Source organism: Lactuca sativa, chromosome 3 (assembly GCF_002870075.4).
Source record: "Lactuca sativa cultivar Salinas chromosome 3, Lsat_Salinas_v11, whole genome shotgun sequence".
Lineage (NCBI taxonomy): Eukaryota > Viridiplantae > Streptophyta > Magnoliopsida > Asterales > Asteraceae > Lactuca > Lactuca sativa.
Genome location: NC_056625.2, coordinates 66,613,342 through 66,632,686, shown reverse-complemented (window position 1 = coordinate 66,632,686; position 19,345 = coordinate 66,613,342). Strand labels below are relative to the sequence as shown.

At 39.2% G+C, this 19,345-nt stretch overlaps 1 long non-coding RNA gene across 9 annotated transcripts; it reads right to left on the bottom strand.

The window, feature by feature from the left end:
- Positions 1-7,650: 7,650 nt before the first annotated feature.
- On the bottom strand, positions 7,651-10,188 carry LOC111888405 (uncharacterized). 9 transcript variants are annotated; one of them, XR_008230867.1, is made up of 9 exons: positions 9,564-10,188; positions 9,417-9,494; positions 9,173-9,319; positions 9,002-9,097; positions 8,861-8,939; positions 8,604-8,660; positions 8,303-8,346; positions 7,987-8,201; positions 7,651-7,912 (listed from the first exon to the last, which is right to left on the bottom strand). It is a non-coding gene; the product is annotated as an uncharacterized LOC111888405 (long non-coding RNA). The 9 variants fall into 9 exon arrangements; XR_002849181.3 differs by having other exon boundaries at positions 8,861-8,911; positions 9,417-9,482; positions 9,564-10,186; XR_002849175.3 differs by having other exon boundaries at positions 9,002-9,104; positions 9,417-9,482; positions 9,564-10,184.
- Between the last annotated feature and the right edge of the window lie 9,157 nt (positions 10,189-19,345).

The following is a 19,345-nucleotide window of genomic DNA, read 5'->3' as shown; positions in this document are numbered from 1 at the left end:
TTACTAGACTTATCCAAGTGGGAGACTGTCGGAATAGTGTCTAAGGCTGCAACTATATTAGGCAAGTATTTGACCCGGTTGTGCATGGTCCTTTTGGGTTGCCTTCACCATAGCAACTTGACAGGATGATTTATAATGAGAGAAGGAATATTATTAAGGAATAATGATATTGTTATTTGATTAATATAAGTCATAAATTAATTGGGAATTAATTTGGTGACTTAAAGAGATTAATTAAATAAAGGGATATAAACTGTCAATTGTTTGATAGTTGCACTTTGGGCTATATATCCTTTAAGGATAAAGGGTGGACGATTTCTAGGGCTTAGGATAGCCATAAAATCGTCCAAGGCTTATCATGGAAAGGATTTGGATTGCTTAGGGCTTAAGTTATCCAATTAGGGTTTAAGGGTGAAACCCTAAGGAGCCTTACTAGTATAAATAGACCCCATGGGTTAAGGAAATCGGCACTTGTGCTTTAGAAAGAAACCCTGGCCGATTTTTATCCTCTCTCCCCTCTCCTAAATCATCTTCTTGCTAGTTGGTGTTTGTAAGCCATTAGAGGAGTGACAATTGTGACTCTAAAGCCTCAAGGACAACAAGATCAAGCAAGTGATTCAAGGTAAGCTTCTAATCTCTTATTTCATATTGTTACTATTGTATATTAGCCATTAGAAGTCTTGGATTCAATGTATGTTCAATTAGAGAAACCTAGATCCAAGCATTAGGGTTGCATGTGCACATAGGAATGTTCATATGGCTAAAACCCATCAGTAGCATGTCATGATAGCGGGTCCTCCTCATATCCTCATCTCCCGCATACTGGGGCACCATCAATGCCCTCTCCCGGAACTTGGCAGTGATCTCTGCCACAGTCTCCGTAGTCTGTCTCATGTCCAAAAACTCTCTGGCCAGCTACTGAAGCTCTACCGCTGGCGCAAACTCTGCTCGAAACCGGGTCACAAAATCTGACCATGTCATAGCCTCAATAGCCAAGGCTCCCAATGAGTCACCAACAAACTCCTACCAGTCTCTATCTCTGTCTCTCAAACACCCTGCTGCGTATCTCACCTTCGACCCCTCGGGCCAGAAGCTGGTCAGCTGTACGGACTCAATGTCTGCAATCCATCGTCTGGCAGCAATGGGGTCCTTCGCCCCATGGAAGTCCGGCACACCACTGCCCCTGAAGTCCTTAAAGGACAGTGTGCGAGATCCTGACTGGCCAGATGCCATGTCACTCCTGAACGCCCAGAGGTGGTCCTCCATCAGCTCAACTATCCCTTCCTTGATCGACCCGAAAATGATGGGGGTTGACTCAAGGATGCCTTTGGTGATCTCTGACGTGATGAACTCACATAGCCTCTCATCTACTGGCTCGGATCCTGATCCCGAACCCGATCCCTCTCCAGAACTGCCACCTGCTGGCCTCTGACGTAGTACCACCATTCTGCAATACACACAGGCAACCATTAGTGATACTTATACCTCTAAAGGGATCACATCTATTACAAGTTCCCTGGTCTTGCCTCAGCCTTCCTTAATTCGGGTACGTATCCTCTGCTTTCAGTAGTACGGGCCCATACTACCTTCCACATTTATCCGTACCTTCCTCAAGGACAGCTTTGACTCCACCAGATCCCTTTCCCCACTACTGATCCTCTGCTATTCCCATTCTAGGCTTGCCCTAGGGAAATCTATGACCCACCCAAACCGGTCCTCAGCCGCTGAAGGTCTCCTTGTAATGCCAGTTAGCCATTACCTGAATACCATCACATGTGATGAGGCTCAGATAATCCTTCGAGTAACATACTCGTCCCTATAATGGTTAGACTCAAACAAGAGTTGCGCAATACGGCCAAATCCAGTACTTTGAGATTATTCAACCCTGATCTCGTGTAATGTGACGTATTCACCAAATGACTAACTTCAACCACGCAGAGTCCCACGTAGCACAAAGCAAGCAACATTCGGATGGAGGAAAACTACTCAAGCAAATCTGTCCTCAAAATGAGAAGCTGAACTAGCATATAATTCTAAGCTCATACTACCAAGCATAACCTAATTAGGCTATCCTACTACTGTCTACTCATTACTAGCATGCAATCCTCATAAGCTGAAGCACATAAAGCAGGCACATAAGGCATCATTCCTAGATCCTTAGTCCTATTCTAGCATGTTGTTCTACTGAATCTGATGAACATAATATAACATTGTATGGGTACTTTGGGGAATACTTAGTTGAGTTCGGTCGGTCGCGCACATCACACACTTCGTTCTTTCTCAAAACTCTTTACTTAATCCTTTAGAAAACTTTTTCTTTTTCGAAATCCTTTAATCCCTTGATTTGAGTTCAGACACCCCCGAAGGTGTGTCCGAATCCCACAAACCAGGGCTCTGATACCAACTTGTAACGACCCAATTTTCACGTCCAAAAATTTCATTTTTAAATCAATACTTTGGAAAACATTTGTGAATAAACATCGTTTGATCCTATCATTTCATAAACATATTTCGTGTCCGAAAACCAAAACATAAAAACAACCATAATGTCAGAGTACCAATCCCAGAATAACTCATGGTGCGGAAAACAATGTGCGTGTATGATGTGTCGCTACCGTGCTAGCTCCTTCCCCTTCGAAGAAGAGATACATGAAAACAAAACTGTAAACTGCAAGCACGAAGCTTAGTGAGTTCCCATATCGTACCACATACCATACAATCACATAACATACAAATACTGTCAGAAATATCTGGGTGCCCGACCTACCCCTTGGTCCTTTCGACCGGACGCTGCCTAGCATATCTGGGTGCTGGCCTCCCCTTTGGTCCTTCAGACCGGACACTGCCTGGCATATCTGGGTGCCGGCCTCCCCTTCGGTCCTTTCGACCGGACACTGCCTAACATATCTGGGTGTCGGCCTCCCCTTCGGTCCTTTCGACCGGACACTGCTTGGCATATCTGGGTGCCGGCCTCCCTTTCGGTCCTTTCGACCGGACACTGCCTGGCACATCTGGGTGCCGGCCTCCCTTTCGGTCCTTTCGACCGGACACTGCCTGGCACATCTGGGTGCCGGCCTCCCTTTCGGTCCTTTCGACCGGACACTGTCTGGCATATCAAGGTGTCGGCCTCCCCTTCGGTCCTTTCGACCAGACACTGCTTGGCATATCTGGGTGCCGGCCTCCCCTTCGGTCCTTTCGACCGGATACTAAGGACTATTTCACCCTTACTACTACTACCACTATCACATAACATCATAACATGCTAGCACATAAACATATCAAGTAGCAGTAAACCTAGATGAATATCAAGAAGACAATAATCTAACATACAACTCCTATTGGTGGGCCAGCAAAAATGGCTTATAAAAGCCTTAAATCCTTCAGTCTCCTCTTGATCCTTCTATGCTCTTCCTTCTTCCTTGAGGTCAAAACTCACAAGAATCACTCAAAAGCCTTAGATTTTCTCAAGAACGGCCAGGGTTTGCTATGAGAAGTGTTTGGAAGCATAAAGGGTGAAATGGAGGCTGCATAAGATCGTTTAAATAGGGTGAAAACCCCTGGATTAGGGTTTTTGTCCAGACAACGGCTACTCGCCGAGTCCGGGACCCGAATCGCCGAGTCCGCAACTTAAACTCCGTGTCTCATCCTGCTTCTACTCGGTGAGTCAGTCCTTCAACTCGCCGAGTCCAAGGCCAAAAATGCAAAATAATTGAAGATTTAATAACAGAATATGTACCAAGAACCAGGTGCTACAAGATGTTAATGGTGAGGATGGGAGGATCGACGACCAAGGCCACAAAAACTGCTTCGATAACATAAGCGATATAATGATTTCTTTGGTTGATAAACATAATACAAAAATATGTTTATAGGCTCGTTCGATACTGATATCTAAATCTTGTCATGACACATATTTAAATATTTATAATAATATATTTTTATATACATGTAATGATATTTCTAATTAAAATAAATCATTTAGATCGGTGTATGTGACCTAACTATTCAATGTGTCTTTACTTTGTTACTCCGCTTGTTTTAAATTTGGCTATTGCCCATAAACATTTTTGTTGGAAGTATGGCAATGATGAAAGTTATATTTGTGGTGAGGTGGTGCTAAAATAAGTTTGTTGGTGTGGCGATTGCAACAGATATTGGGTGTTAAGTAGGTTAAAATAACTCTTGTATTGAGCGAATCTTAGGAAGATGTGTGTTTGGGTTTGGTAAAGAGATGCTTGAGGTTTGCTCTATTTTTTATTTTTGTAGTTGTGGAGTTGTGTAAAATGAAGAGAGAAAAAAATGATGTAAAAAAATGAATTTAGTGATATGTATTTTATAGGTAAAAATATATATATTTTTTAAAAGACGGTTGAATGGTTATATTAATGTTTCTTAGAGCATTGTCAATGTTTCATTGTGTTGAGGCCTCCAAAATTTGCCACGACACATTTATGGGGGGTGTTTTCCCCATTGTGGCCACGCCACATCATTTAGGACTGCTACCTCAGCCTCTATATGTCGCGTACGTCCCATCCCTAGTAATCAATGTCACTTTTATCCTCTTTATTTTTTAAAGTTTCGTGTTTAACCCATGTAGTATATATAATATGATTCTTTTAAGGCTACCACCCGTAAACTTTGTCAAATGTCACTTTAACCTCCTTGGTTTTGAACTTTATAAAATATCATTTTGATCATCGACTTTCTAAACTTTCATGTTTACCTCATCTACCAACAATTTTGTAAGTTGTATCAGCATTATATATTTACCTACCAACAAATACAATCATACTTAATTTTTTTTTGAACGACAAATAAACGGCAAATATACTAAATTACTCCTAAATTATTCTACATATATCTACTAGTGACCCTCGACCTCAAGGAGTAAGAGCAATACTGGATACCACTAGACTATAAGTCATCTAATAATCATACTTAATTTTTATCAATACAATTGTTAAAATTCAATTTGTATTTGCGCCACTACAACGTACAATAAACAAAATACTATCTTATTTTATTTATCAAGGTCAAAGGTTAGTGATCATTGTTTAACATTTAACATTGTAACCACTCCATCCCATCGGGGGGCGACGTAACCATCCCATGTTGATTTATTACCTACTGTGGCATGTCAAAAGGTGAAAACAAAGAACAAACACACCTTGGATTCTTAAATTAAGTTTTGCGTTAACTCCTAAGTTGACTCTGATGTGGTGCTTACCTGGGATTAGTGATTGGTATTGTTAGCTAAATCCACTTAAAAATTACTAAAGATTTTCGGATATCTAAAAAGTAGGATGTTCAAATAAAATAAACCTTTTTTCTTGCATCTTTTTTAAAATATTAAACAACGTTTGATTTTCCATGTAACTAATTAAAAATGTTATTAATCAGTGAATAAGGAATACTTTATAAATCTCTTAATAACAACGAACCCAATAAAATTTATGGATTCAGATTATATATATATTTTTTAAGAACAGCATGGTTCAAATTAATGTCAATAAAAAAATAATGTATTACAATGGTTAGTAGTAGACAGACCGATCGATTAGAAAAATGTTAAAAGTTAAAACAACTTGAAATCCAAATTATTTTATTTTTTAACCTTCACTTTATTAAGAATGATGATTACTTACACAGGAAAGAGGATGAAGAAAAGAATGATCAAGTTTAGCCATTTATTTCATTCTTCGAATTATTTTGTATTCAATTATTAGAACCCAAAAGAACAAAATCAATATGTGAATATACACACACTCACTCAATTATGTGTTGATTATTTGAGATAGGCACCACCATGCATGTTTATTATTGCTATTTTTTCTAAACCTTTATTTTATTTTTATTTAAATAATACCTAAATCTTTTAGATTGTATGAGTTGTATCTAAATAGTTTCTTTTAACATAGAGACAGAGACCTACTAAAAATAAATTGTTTAACGGTTAACATTATATTTGTTTAGATAAATGTAAAAATGGTTCGTATGGTATGCATTTTTTTCAGATTTTGATTCAAACTTCAATTTTTTTGGATTTGTGATAGCTAGTTTGGTGGTGTATTTGATCCATCTGAAAACTGAAATGACTATAATAAACTTAGTTTATTTATTTTTTATTTTTCTTTCATTTTCTTTAAAAAATTATTACTTATTTATTAATTTTAATAATTAAAAAATAGAAGATGCTCTCTCTCTCTCTCTCTCTCTCTCTCTCTCTCTCTCTCTCTCTCTCTCTCTCTCTCTCATAGGAGACAAAACTTAAGATGACGGAGATAGTAAGAATGTTTGGAGGAACGATGTTCAATAGACTTAATTTAGCCAAAACCTTATGCCAAGAAGTCCAATTATGATTATTTTATTGACAATTTGGTTGTTGTTTACATCACGAATATTTCATAGTCGTGTGAAATTCATGATCTTTGGAAGTTTTTCGGTAAAAATGGTAGGATAGTAGATGTATACAATACATAGAGGACTAATAAGATGCGAGAACAGTTTGGCTTTGTAAGGTTTTTACACATGGAAAATATTAATGGTCTTGCTAGAAACGTATCTACCATTTTGATCGGGAAATACAAGCTTTATGCTACTCTAACAATAATTAATAATATATTAACCAATTTTATAATGGGAAATTAAGTAATCTATCTACAATTTAATGTTTGAAAAAAAATAACCCAAAAAATTTGTGTTTAACAAAATAACCACTTGGTCCGAATTGAACATTCCAAACCAAGAAAAAACAATTTTTCTGAGAAAAAATATATTTCGGACTGCCATTCCGTATTCCAAACCAATAGTTCACATTCTGGACTGAAATTTTTCATTTTGGAAAAAAAAAACCCTTTGGAATTTCAGGAACAAGTTTGAAATCTGATGACAAATTTCGGAATTTCAAGAAAAAAAAAATGTTTTTTTACTTAATTCTAACAACAAGTTAAACAAACATAGTAAATATAAATTATATCATTATTAAGCATAAAATCGGACATTTTATTCAAAAATGTGACAATAAATACATCGAAATGGACATTTCAGGCATAAGTGGATATATTTTTTTTCAAAAAAAGGGAAAATGCCAAAAAAAATAATAATAATAACTCTGGGATTTGAAGATCAAACCCGAAATGGAGAATATTTTGCATAAAAATTAAAAACTAATTAGGAATGTGCACAGTAGTCCGGAATTAGGCATTCGGGAAAAAATGATTATTTTTCAAAAGCTAAATAAAAGTAGTTATTTTCTTAAAAATAAAAAAGACTCATCTTCTATATATAGGTTAGATTACGTAATTTCCTTTTTTTAACACCTAAAAGTTATTCAAAGGAACTAGCAAGATGCTAGATATAAAAAAAAAAGAGATACATAGAAAGTAAAGGGTTTTTAAGCTAACATATCTAAAATATATGTAAATTAGGGAAGAATCTCCGCTTTGCGGGGTGGAGACACAAAAGAAATAGACGAAATGGAAAGATTTAAAAAACAGAAAAGAAAACCATGTAGATTTGGACCGGAGAAGTTAAGTAAAGGGAGTATAAAATCACCTTTGACATTATATAAATATGCTGATGCAAGAAACCATTTCAATAAACAAACAAAGCATAACAATTTTTTTATAATATCTCAAATACCCAAAGAAATGCCAAAATATGGATGTATCTTATATATTTACTAAACCGTAAACAGATAGTAAAAGTAAATGTTGTTCACAAAGTGATCATAATGTGATAAATTCAACTATGATCTAATGTCTTCTTTACCAACTATAATCAAAGGAATACCAGCAAAGGTCTACTGAGTTCGACAAAACAATTAGGAGTACCCATGAGGTTTTTTGTACATGGGTCTTGACCAAAGGATTGTATGATGTACCCTACAACAACAAATGTCTTCCAGCAACATCTGAAAAAGAAATGGATACACTTCAGCACAAATTTTATTAAAACGAAAAGCAAATCTTAATGGTGGAGGTATACTTTGAGTATACATCACTGCCCTCTGATCAACCTGAACCTTCTGGTGGATCCAGAAGAACTTTCTAGCATCTTGGGCATCGAACTAAATTTCTGCCTTTTTAGTGTTAACCTCTGATTGTTATAACAACGTTTCATCTGAACATTCAGGGTCAGGTGGAAGTATATCATGAGTAAATTTCTGCCTTTTTAGCAAAATCCATGGGTGCTACCAATATCTATGCATACACAAACATAAATAATTCAAGAAAACTGCATCAAAAAATATAAGTAGTCTTCAAATGAATTTCTTGAACCAAGAGTAATATCCAGCGCTTACCTCTGTATCATGCTCTGATACTCTCTCGTTTTCATCCTTGATCCCTGCATTGTTACAACATATTCTAATAAAAAAAACGCAGAAAATATTCAAAAGAATTAATTCCATAAAACAAATATCCTAATAACAATGTAAAACTCATAAGAGGCACTTCTGGTACACATGATGGATTAGATTATACAAAAATATGAAAAAGGGCATTTCTTTAGATTTGTTGATGTCAAAAATCTTCAATACAGATGCTAATTGCTAAAACAGGGGAAAAATCTACAACATAATGGGCTGACAAATTAGAATATACCTCAACATTGTTGTATTTCTTCATATATCTTTACAGTCTTCACTTTCAATTACTTTCCTGGTTAAAAAGAAAAGGAGAAGACATTTAAAAAAAGTCGATTATTTCTCTTGAACATTTCAACAAACACCTTTAGACCACCCCTCAATCATCAGCGTTTAATAGAAATTCACCAAGCTCCATAAGCATCAACTTTTAGAAAGATCTATAATCTAAAATATGTAATAAGAAAGAGTTTTAAGTAATAATTGAAAACTTACTGCCAAGTATTTGATGTTTCCAGTGGAAATCATCCTATAATAGGGTTTGCCCTTGAAGAAGGAAGCGACACAGCCATTCCTGTAAGTTTTTATCCATATATGATCTGATATCAATAACAATACTAAGAAATCATGGAGTACCTATTATGCAAATTGCAGAAGGAACGATCTCACTTTCCACAAATGAAGGGCAGTATCCCAACGTGACCTAAATGTAACAAAAGCAACAGGTAGCTCCTACAAACTCCAAATTAAACGGGGGTTAATATGGTAAATTTTTTGTATGTGAGATTAAATTACGAAAATTAGTACGTGAAGATGGTTTCTAGCATATAGAATTTGATAGGAATGAAAAGCATTAGGGTGGGTTCCTTCGATCCATGCTCTATGTTTGATTGCAGAAATAATATTTATACCCTAATGTTTAGTAATTCCGGTTTCCAACTGGGGCAAACGAACCTGTGATGATCAACACATAAGCAAGTGCAAGAATGAAATTAGAATCACCTTTGGGAGCGGCTATCCGATTTAGGGAAATTAGAATGTGAATGTTTACCTTTGATTTGGAATTGTCTATTCCATGCAGACGATTACGATGAACAGCAACGTCAAGCCCATTCCCCTAAGGCAAACCCTAGAACCCATCAACTGAGGCGGTAGAAGAGAAAGAAGGTGAAAATGGAAGGGAGGATAAAGATCTTACTTATTTCGGAAGCGTTCTTCACCGAGAGGAGGAATGAGATCGGGAGTCGATAAGTTGGGAGACGATGGTTCGTCGTAAGGAAGAGGAGCCGGCTTGCAGAGCAAATAAAAAAATAGATTTTCGATGAAAACGGAGCATCCTTCTTAAGGACACGTATCTAAGCAGTGGAAAACATAACATAGACACGTGTTCCAAAGGTGGAAAATAGAAGGTAACACACGTAACCCCAATCTCTTAAACCCCAGCCAGCAGCTTTTCACTTAAAAAAAATAAAAAAAAATTGGAGACAAATTATCAAAAAAATAGAAAAAACTAAAAAAAAATCAACCAATAAGAATAGAGAACTGTTCATGTGGTGCTTCTCAATTAAGTATCTAAGTAGTGGAAAACATAACATAGACACGTGTTTCAAAGGTGGAAAATAGAAGGTAACACACGTAACCCCAATCTCTTAAACCCCAGCCAGCAGCTTTTCACTTAAAAAAAATAAAAAAAAATTGGAGACAAATTATCAAAAAAATAGAAAAAACTAAAAAAAAATCAACCAATAAGAATAGAGAACTGTTCATGTGGTGCTTCTCAATTAGTATATATATAATTACGATTTCTACTAGAAACCACAAAAAATAATAAGAATCTAGCACAAAAAAAAAAATTAAAAAAAGCTCCTTACGAATGTTCGCATTACCAAATGCTAAATGATTCTAATATATACATAAAACCCACCATGTTATTTGAATTACCACTTGAATCACCGACCTCTTGATTTTAGACAAAGACAACAAGTCCGGTCAAACAAGCAAAACCGAATAGGAGAGGGTCAATCGGAACTGAAACTCCAACCATTGGCAAATAGAATCCCATGTACATGCAGCAACCTCGCAAGATCCAAAAAATGCTTCAAATTTTTGGAATCCATCTGACGTAACACACATAAAGTCAAAGGGAAGTTCACTCCTTTTGTAGCCAAGTTCATTCTGAGGGGCAAATGATCCATAATGAGTCGCCACGTGAAAATATTAACCTTCCTAGGAAGCAAAAAAGTTCACACCATGCCATTTATTGCAATCGGGTAACATAAACTACTCGACATACCTTCCAGTGCTCTTTACTGTAAAAATGTCATTGTAACAACCCAGATTTTTTATTCATACATCTAAGGGATTATAAAAGTTTTCTTAACGAATTTATAATTCTATCAACTCATAAAAATAAAAAACATTTGATATCACATGCAATGATCACATGTTTACAATAAAATCTCATCATAAATGAACAACAAGGAAAAACAACTCAAATAACAACTTAGTCTAAGTCCTTGTGCTCCTATCTCATATGTAACACATGTTTTTCATATTGATTTAACTAAAGACTTAATGGGATCAAAATGGAGTTTTTTAGGGAAAAAAACTCTATGACACGACATGGCGCAAGGATGCTCATGACATGGTATGGCTTAAATGATTGTGTCCTCTTGATGAGTCCCACTACATGGCGAGTGAAGAGTCACGATATGGCGATGTTTTGGATGAAAGCAGAAGCCAGGTTCAGTTCAGTCAGCAGAGGGCTCAACGAAGAAGCCAAACCTTCGATTCACGAACTAGAGCCAACATTGTCGGGTCCATTATGGAAAGTGTGGGAAACTACATGATGGAGCATGTCGGGCAAGAGGTTTAGGATGATACAAGTGTGGTGGGATTGGTCATATCAGCAAAGATTGCCCTCTATGAACAATTCTGATTCGTTTTCACTATAATAAGACATGCCACAATAAGGCCGACTGCCCACGATTGACGAGTGGAGTGGCGAGCCCACTCCAGCTACACTGAGGATTGGTGATGTTCACGAGGGTAGGGCGGAGACTCTGATGGTGAAGAGCTGAACATTTCATTTGAAGGCTGAGGACACCCGCGTTTCGCCGGATATGATCGTTGGTACATATTATATTCATTTTCTTTTTGCATTCATTATTTATGATCATGATTCTGTGACTATGTGTGATAGGTGTAATGTTAGAGGTGTTTAATTCTCCAGCTAAGGTTTAGGGTTTCTTTATGATTGTCTGGTCACTATTTGAAGGATCGTCATATGCCATTTTTGCATACCGGGACACATGATTGGAGTGTATATGGTTGATTCGGTCTTAGGCTTCGACATGGAAGACGTCAACCAATGATAGTTTGAACCCTAAGTGGGGGAGAACTGAGAATTTTGCTTGGAGGATCAGGAGTCAATTTGATTTTTATGGTTCTGGTAGAATGGGTCTGCGGAAGTTGTGGTGCAAGTATGTTGGATTTTGGATACAGGATATTTGTGACATAATAGGAGTAATGTGGGCTATAATCCAAGTTCTCTGAGGTGGGAGGGTTCTCGTCACGTTCCCAAGGATGTACGTGTTGCCCTCACATCGGAAGTTGTTGAGAAAAGATATCGTTGTGGCCAATTGTACCTGCTTGGTTCAACAAATATTAGGTTAATATGTGGTTGATCCACTCAGATTGAATGTCAACTGAAGGGTTGGTTAGCTCATTGTATTTACCACTATATTTAGTAGGGGAAGAGCGGTTGTTAATCTATCAACCAACTTCGGTGCTTTTTGTGTGTATTTTCGCATGGGTTTTTTTCAGTGGTAAGTTAGACCACTGGATTGGTTATCTATCCCTTTTCACTAGTGATTAATTCATTCATTTTCATCAGTTGAAATTGTTCGAGGATTTTGACTTGTATCAGTGGAAGGTGCTATGGATGCGTCAATCGTTCATCAAGTTTTGCGTGGTGCATATCTTGGGTTTTTGGGTGTATTTACCCAAGGTATTCTGGTCATGGAATCTTTGTTCTTGCAAGTTTGGGTGGTGATGTTCTTGAATAATGAAGTTCGGATGATACGGCGGCATTGAGCAAGGGTGACATTGGATTCTCTTTTGACCAATAATGTCAGGTGTGTATGTTAAGAAGCAAATGATGAAGTATTGGGTTAACTTGCAAATTCGAATGGTTTTGAACTTGTAAGACAATAGTTGAATCCAAGTGGGGGAGAATCTCTTGGGGTTAATGGAAATATTTCCAAGCAGATGTTGAGGAGTCAAATTCATCTCGTCTGAAAACATAAAGCATCGACAACGGCACATTTTGGGTTCGTGACTAGGTTTATTTTGAGGGTTGTGTGGGGGCCTATCTGCCTGTCCTTATCTGATTAAGGCTTTACAGTTCGAAGCATGACTCGAACGCCTGATAGGGTCTAGCAGGCTATAGGTTCGACTCATATTGATCTTGGTTGGGTATTCTTATGGATTGTTGGAAAGAGCATACGGTGGGCCATAGCAATCGTGGGAGTTTTGTAAGACTACGATTTGACCTATAGCATTCACTAGGTTAAGATAGGTTGTTGTGGTAGTGTTGTAAGACTATGGTCTGGCCCGTAGCATTCATTAGATTGAGATAGGATGTTGCAGGAGTGGTTGTAAGACTTGGGGGGGGGGGGGGCACAACATTCATATGGTTAAGTTAGAACGTTGGCTAAGTTGGGTTGGGTGTGACGTAAGACTACGATTTGGCCCGTAACATTCACCTGGGGTGAAACTGTAACACCCCGAGTTCAGAAGTGCAAGTTCAGGGATCTTAGTGTAAATAAGGAAGGTTGACTCGGCGAGTCGATGGATGAACTCAGCGTGTCGAGTCGCGGTTATGGTCACGTGTTAAGTGACCGACTCGGCGAGTCGGCAGTTGGACTCGGTGAGTTGGTGCTGAAGGGAGAAAAACCCTAATCTGGGGATTGTGCCCTATATAAAGAAAATTATAACCCACCTTCAGCCTCTTGGCTACCTATTTGAGATCCAGAAACCCTCATCTCGTGTGTGTGTGACTCCATTGATGAAAAATTAGAGCTTGGAAGAGAAAATTGGTGTAAGAAGCTTAGGGATTTGAAGACCATCATTAAGGGGCTTGGGTAGATCTGGAATCTACTTCTGTTTGGGCACATTTCAGGGGTAAGGAACCTCCTCCTTAAGCTATTTCATTATTGATTCACAAATGGTGGTTGATTTGGGATTCATTAGCTTGTTTGGGGGCTATCTTGAGTTTGAGGCTTAGATCTGAAGTTGCTACTTCAGATATAGACTTGTGATGGCCCAGAAGGTCCTAAAGTTCCTGTCTAAGAGTCATTGGTGAAGGCCTTTGTCTTGAACCCTAGTCCTAGAAGTGTTTTGGGCTTATATCTCCTTGCTTTCATGTAAAGTTTGCAACTTTATGTGAGGGTTAGGCTGTAGAGGAATGGATCTATGGATTGGAGTCCCTGCATGGCTTGAAAAGCCTATGTTTGGAATGAGAACTGAAGAGACTCAGCGAGTCACATGGGTGCACTCGACGAGTTGTATGAATATGTGCATGGACTCGGCGAGTCTGTTGAAGATTTCCTTGGACTCAGCGAGTATGTTCTTGGAAACAGCGAGTCTGGTCGTGGAACCCTAGCCTTTTCTGGTTAAGCCGTGTCTCAGTGAGTTGAGGGACAACTCGGTGAGTTGAGCAGGATGGGACTCGAAGATTGTTGGACTCGACGAGTCTTGGGGTGACTCGGCGAGTTGAGTCGTGATTGGGAGTTTCTGAGTATAAGGACTCGACGAGTCAACGCGTTGACTCAGCGAGTAGGGTCAACCAGGAAGGTTGACTTTGGCTGAGGACTTTGACTTTGACCAAGGGTTGACCAGTTGACTTCCAGGGGTATTTTGGTAATTATTGGTATTTATTGGTTTTGGTTATTTGGTAATGCTCAGTGGTGGGGTTCGTGTTGGTGGTCGGAGCAGCGTGATCTTATTCTTCAGTCGGCAGTTGCAGGTGAGTTATCCTCACTATATCAACAGGGTCTAAGGCACCAAGGCCGACCCTTTATCGGATTGAAATCTAGGTATCTGTTTGATATGTTATTGCTTGCTATGTCTGTATCATGGTTATTAGGATGGTGTTTGTTAGAGACCTGGTTAAGGTCGGTATCCTGGTATATAGGATGACGTTATGTTAGTGACCGGTTAGGTCGGTATCCTCGTTAGGATGTTGTTATGATATGTGATCTGCTAGATCGGTTTGATTAGATGTGAATTGTTATATAATTATATGTTTATGTGCACATGGTTGTTTGGACTGGGGTTGGGTTGAGGCGGGTCCTGCTTTGTGCTGTAGGCCAACATACCCAGGGCGGACCGGTTAGACCGAAGGCCCGACGAGCGGTCCTGATAGGCTGAAGGCCCCAAGAGGGCGGACTAGACGTGCCGAGGCTCAGAGAGTGGACCAGATAGACTGAAGGCCCGGTGCGGGCGGACCAGTCATACTGTAGACTCGGAGAGTGGACCAGGTGGACTGAAGGCCCGGTGCAGGCGGACAAGTCACACTGTAGACTAGGAGGGAGAGTGGACCAGGTGGACTGAAGGCCCAGTACGGTCGGACCAATCACACTGTAGACTCGGAGAGAGAGTGGACCGCGTGGACTGAAGGCCTGGTGCAGGCCGACCAGCCACACAGTAGACTCGATATGCATGGTTGTTCTGTTTATGATATGATATGATATGATATGTGTGTCGTATTGTGGTTGGTATTTTAGGGGTAACTCACTAAGCTTTCGGGCTTATAGTTTCAGTGTATTGTTTCAGGTACTTCAGGATACCATGGCAAGGCGAAGGCGTGATCATACCACTCCTCAGTTTTATGTTGATGTTTATGGGATACTCTGATAATAAATGAACTGAAAACCTTTTTGTAATAACTTAATGAATATGGGTTGTTTTTGAAAAGTTTAAATTGGTTGAAGTTTTATGGTCGTTACAAGTTGGTATCAGAGCCTTGGTTTGAGTGAATTGGAGGAACATTCGTGTGAATCCAGTCTCAAATCAAGGAGAGATTTTCGAAAATAGTTTTCAAAAGGTTTTCAAAAATAAGTAGAGGAGGACGCAGAGGTACGATTAGCCAGAGCCAGTAAGTAGACCCCAATATACCATGATAGAATTGCTTGATTATATGATGCCTGCTAGCCTAGGGTTCCCTGTTATGTTAGGTAGTTATCAGTTCCTCTTTAGGTGAGGATTGAGTGTTGCCATGTATATGTTTATCGCTAGGGTGTTGTGGTGATACTTGATATAAATATGGGTAGGTATGGAAGGTAGTATGAGCCCGTACTACTGAAAGCACAGGACCCATACGTGTATCAAGGAAGTCACAACCCCTAGGGTCGGGTTGGGAGTTGATTCCCGGGTTATTGGGGAAGCATCTGATTTTTTGGCGGTGTATTTCCAGTATGGTGGTTACGAGGCATGCTGGGGGTGGATCCGGGTCAGGATCGGGATCAGGAGAGGGCGGTCAGGGTGGATCAGTGCCACCCGAGGTCATTGGTCAGATGAGTACGGATGAGTTGGATGCCAGGATTCGTAAGATCCTGCATCATGAGATTGCTACTATGTTCAAGGCGGAGATGTTTGGGTCGATCAAGACCGCCATGGTTGAGTATTTTGATGAGCGCTATGCAGCTCTTGCAGAGATGGTTGTCGCGGTAGCTGCAGCGGCTGTAGCAGCGGCAGGTGGAGGAGCCGGTCGAGGTTTTCAGTATCTGGACTTTGATAATACGAAGCCCCCTACTTATGATAGGGTCCAGGATCCGATCATTGCTATGAGGTGGTTGTCGGATGTGGAGGGGGGTTGTAACGCCCGTAGATCAGGGCTAGTCAATTTTGAGACAATAAGCGTCAAAAATGACTTTTTGATAGAAGATTATTTAGGATGAATAATCCTAACTAAGTTGTAGTATATGTTACAAGGTTTCCGTGCATATAAAGAACGCCAAAATCGGAGTTATAACGAAGAAGTTATGACTTGTTGAAGTTTCGCGACAGAACCGACACAACGCTGAATGACGTAAAAAGTGAATTGACGTTAGAGTGATATTTAGCCTTAGCGATCTAAACGAGAATCGAAGATCTCGTTGTTAGTAGCGAAACGACGAAAAGTTAGGCAAGAACGGACGTCAAACGAAGAAGTTATGAATTTATAACGAAATTTTCTGTCCCGACCTATTAAAAATAAATAATAAAAATAAAAGTCAAAATTAGCTGACGGAGTCTAAACGAAATTCGTAGAGCGTAGTCTCACCTACGCGTGGATATAAAGAACGTCGAAAACGGAGTTCGTATGAAGAAGATATGATTTTTCGAGGTTTACTAATGAATTAATAATCAAATTTAATTATTAAATCCCGGTAGTATCCGAAGGTGAGTCATCGGACTCATCCGAAGTACGCCCCGCGTACAGCCAAGCCTGACAACCTTCGCACTCGAGTTCTTCGGATGACGCATGCAGTGACGTTTCGGACACGTACGCCTGTACGCCCCGCGTACTCCGAGGCTCCAGCCTCCTATAAATAGGATGCGAGGGCAGCCGGCTCAATTGCTATTTTCCTCTCTTCTCTCTCCCATTTTGCATCGTTTTGCGTTCCCAAAGTGTCCCAAAGCCCCGGTCTCAATCTCGAATCCCGAAGCAAGATCCGAAGCCCCAAGAATCCCGAAGAGCGTGATTCCCGAGCCGAAGCTCCGCCCGCGAGAAGTTCAATTTTTGTGAAGATCTTTCAGATCTGCGGAGATATACTACTTCTGCAAGCCGTAGTGCTGTCTGATCAGCTTCTGATCAAGTGAGTGTATACTACCTTTCATAAACACGATAATAATACAAGTATGGTTTGAGTGTATTAAGTATATTGTTTTTTAAATGCGTGAGTGTGTAGTTACTTTCTTCTAACACATAAATATGAAGTATTTGCTATGAAATACGTGTTATGTGTTTATATGTTATTTGTCTATTTGAGATGGGCATGGAAATTGGAGTTTTATACAGGTGTTAAATGATTTAAACTGTGTAAGTATTTATATCTACAAAATTGTTGGGTAGAACATAGGTAGATGGAATAGTTGGTGACTATGGAGTTAGCGCCTATTGTATAAACCTTGGCGATGATGTGACTTCGTGCCTATTTTATGAACCTTGGCGACTATGGAGTTAGCGCACGTTGAGTAAACTTTGGCGACTATGGAGTTAGCGCTTGTTGAGTAGACCTTGGCAACTATGGAGTTAGCGCTTGTTAAGTGAACTTTGGTGACTATGGAGTTAGCGCCAGATAACTATGGATTTAGTACTTGATAAATAAGCTTTGTCAGCAATGGAATTCGTGCCAAATTCCTTACGAAATAATGAATGAAGGATAGTTGGTTCTTAGGGTAAAACCTTAAGAAGATAATGGGGATGGGTAATTGGGTTGATTGTTTGCTGATTAAATATAATAATTATATTATTGTGGGTTGAAAACCCTATATGCTCACCAGGCTCCCAAGCCTGACCCACTCAGTTTTCTTTTCATTACAGGTAATGGCACAAGGGTATAAGTTGGTGGACTTGACGAGAGATTTTGGGATTATAGATCAGTAGTTATAAAATAACTAGTGTAAGATCTATTTTATATTGTTTATGCTTTTGGTCTATAACGAACATGACATCTCGAGGTTTTATTATTTAATGAAAATACATTCTTTCGAGAAATGTTTTGATAAATGGTTATCATATTTTATTTTGGGAACAAATTCCGCAACCGTTTTCTTTAAACGATCACTCTGATTTATAAAACAAAGCATAAACAAATCGGTCTTTTCTGGCCGTGAAATTGGGGATGTCACAGTTGGTATCAGAGCATTAGTTTAAGCGAACTAGGAATATGGATTTATTTCTAGACTTAAACTTTTAATGCTAAGCAACGATTGTGAGTTGAGTGCGTTCATTATATTTTAGGTAGTACACCTAAATTGACACAAGCGCCAGTTTATTTTAGGAAAATTTCCTAAAATGCTATTATGTGCTAATTGTTGTATGTTTGCCATATATGATGTTAATTGTTCGGATCTAGGGTCTGTTGGCGACCGGATCTGGAAACCTTATGTGTTTAGGATTCTAAGCGTGCGTCTATGATATTAGAACTAACATGTAAATGTTTCGGAGTGATAAGGATGATTTGAATATCTATCGTGACTAAGGATCTAATTTCACCTTATTTGGTGTATAGATCAAAAATGGTGAGAACGAGGAGTGGAGTTGGAAATGCTGATGAAAACAGGAATCAAATACCAGTAATTGAACAAATACCTGTTGTAGCAGCAGCGCCTGAACCAATGACAATGGCCGGAGTTCAAGTGATGATCTAGGCAATGTTGAATAATCAGATGGAAGAAACCAGACGTCTGATCAGGCAGAATCGCGAGGAATTGTCAATTCAAGTTGAAGAGCCCGAAGTAAATGGAGGGCAGTCTGAAGGAGGAAACTACAGTGGGACCGTTGGTCAAGCCAACCCACCAATAGTTTGCCAAAACAACCAGGATAGAGGAAATGATGGACGTGGATGCAAGTACAAGGATTTCATGGCATCCAAACCACCATGTCTTTCTGGGAGCCTGAAACCGGTGCAAGTCATGGACTGGATCTCCGAAATGGAGACAATGTTTGCAAGTTGCGAGTGTAGCAACAGACAGAAGACTGCTCTTGCAATCCCTCTGTTAAAATCTGGAGTATTGAGCTGGTGGAAGTTACTGGCTGGTTCGATGCCCAAGGGGGAAGCTAGCAAGATGTCTTGGGAAGAATTCGTGGTGCAACTGAAATTGCAATACTGCTCTGAGCAAGATCTTCTGGAAATCAACAATGAGTTCCAGAATTTGAAGAAAGGAAAATTGAGCGTTACTGAATACGCTACGAGCTTTACGGAGAAGATG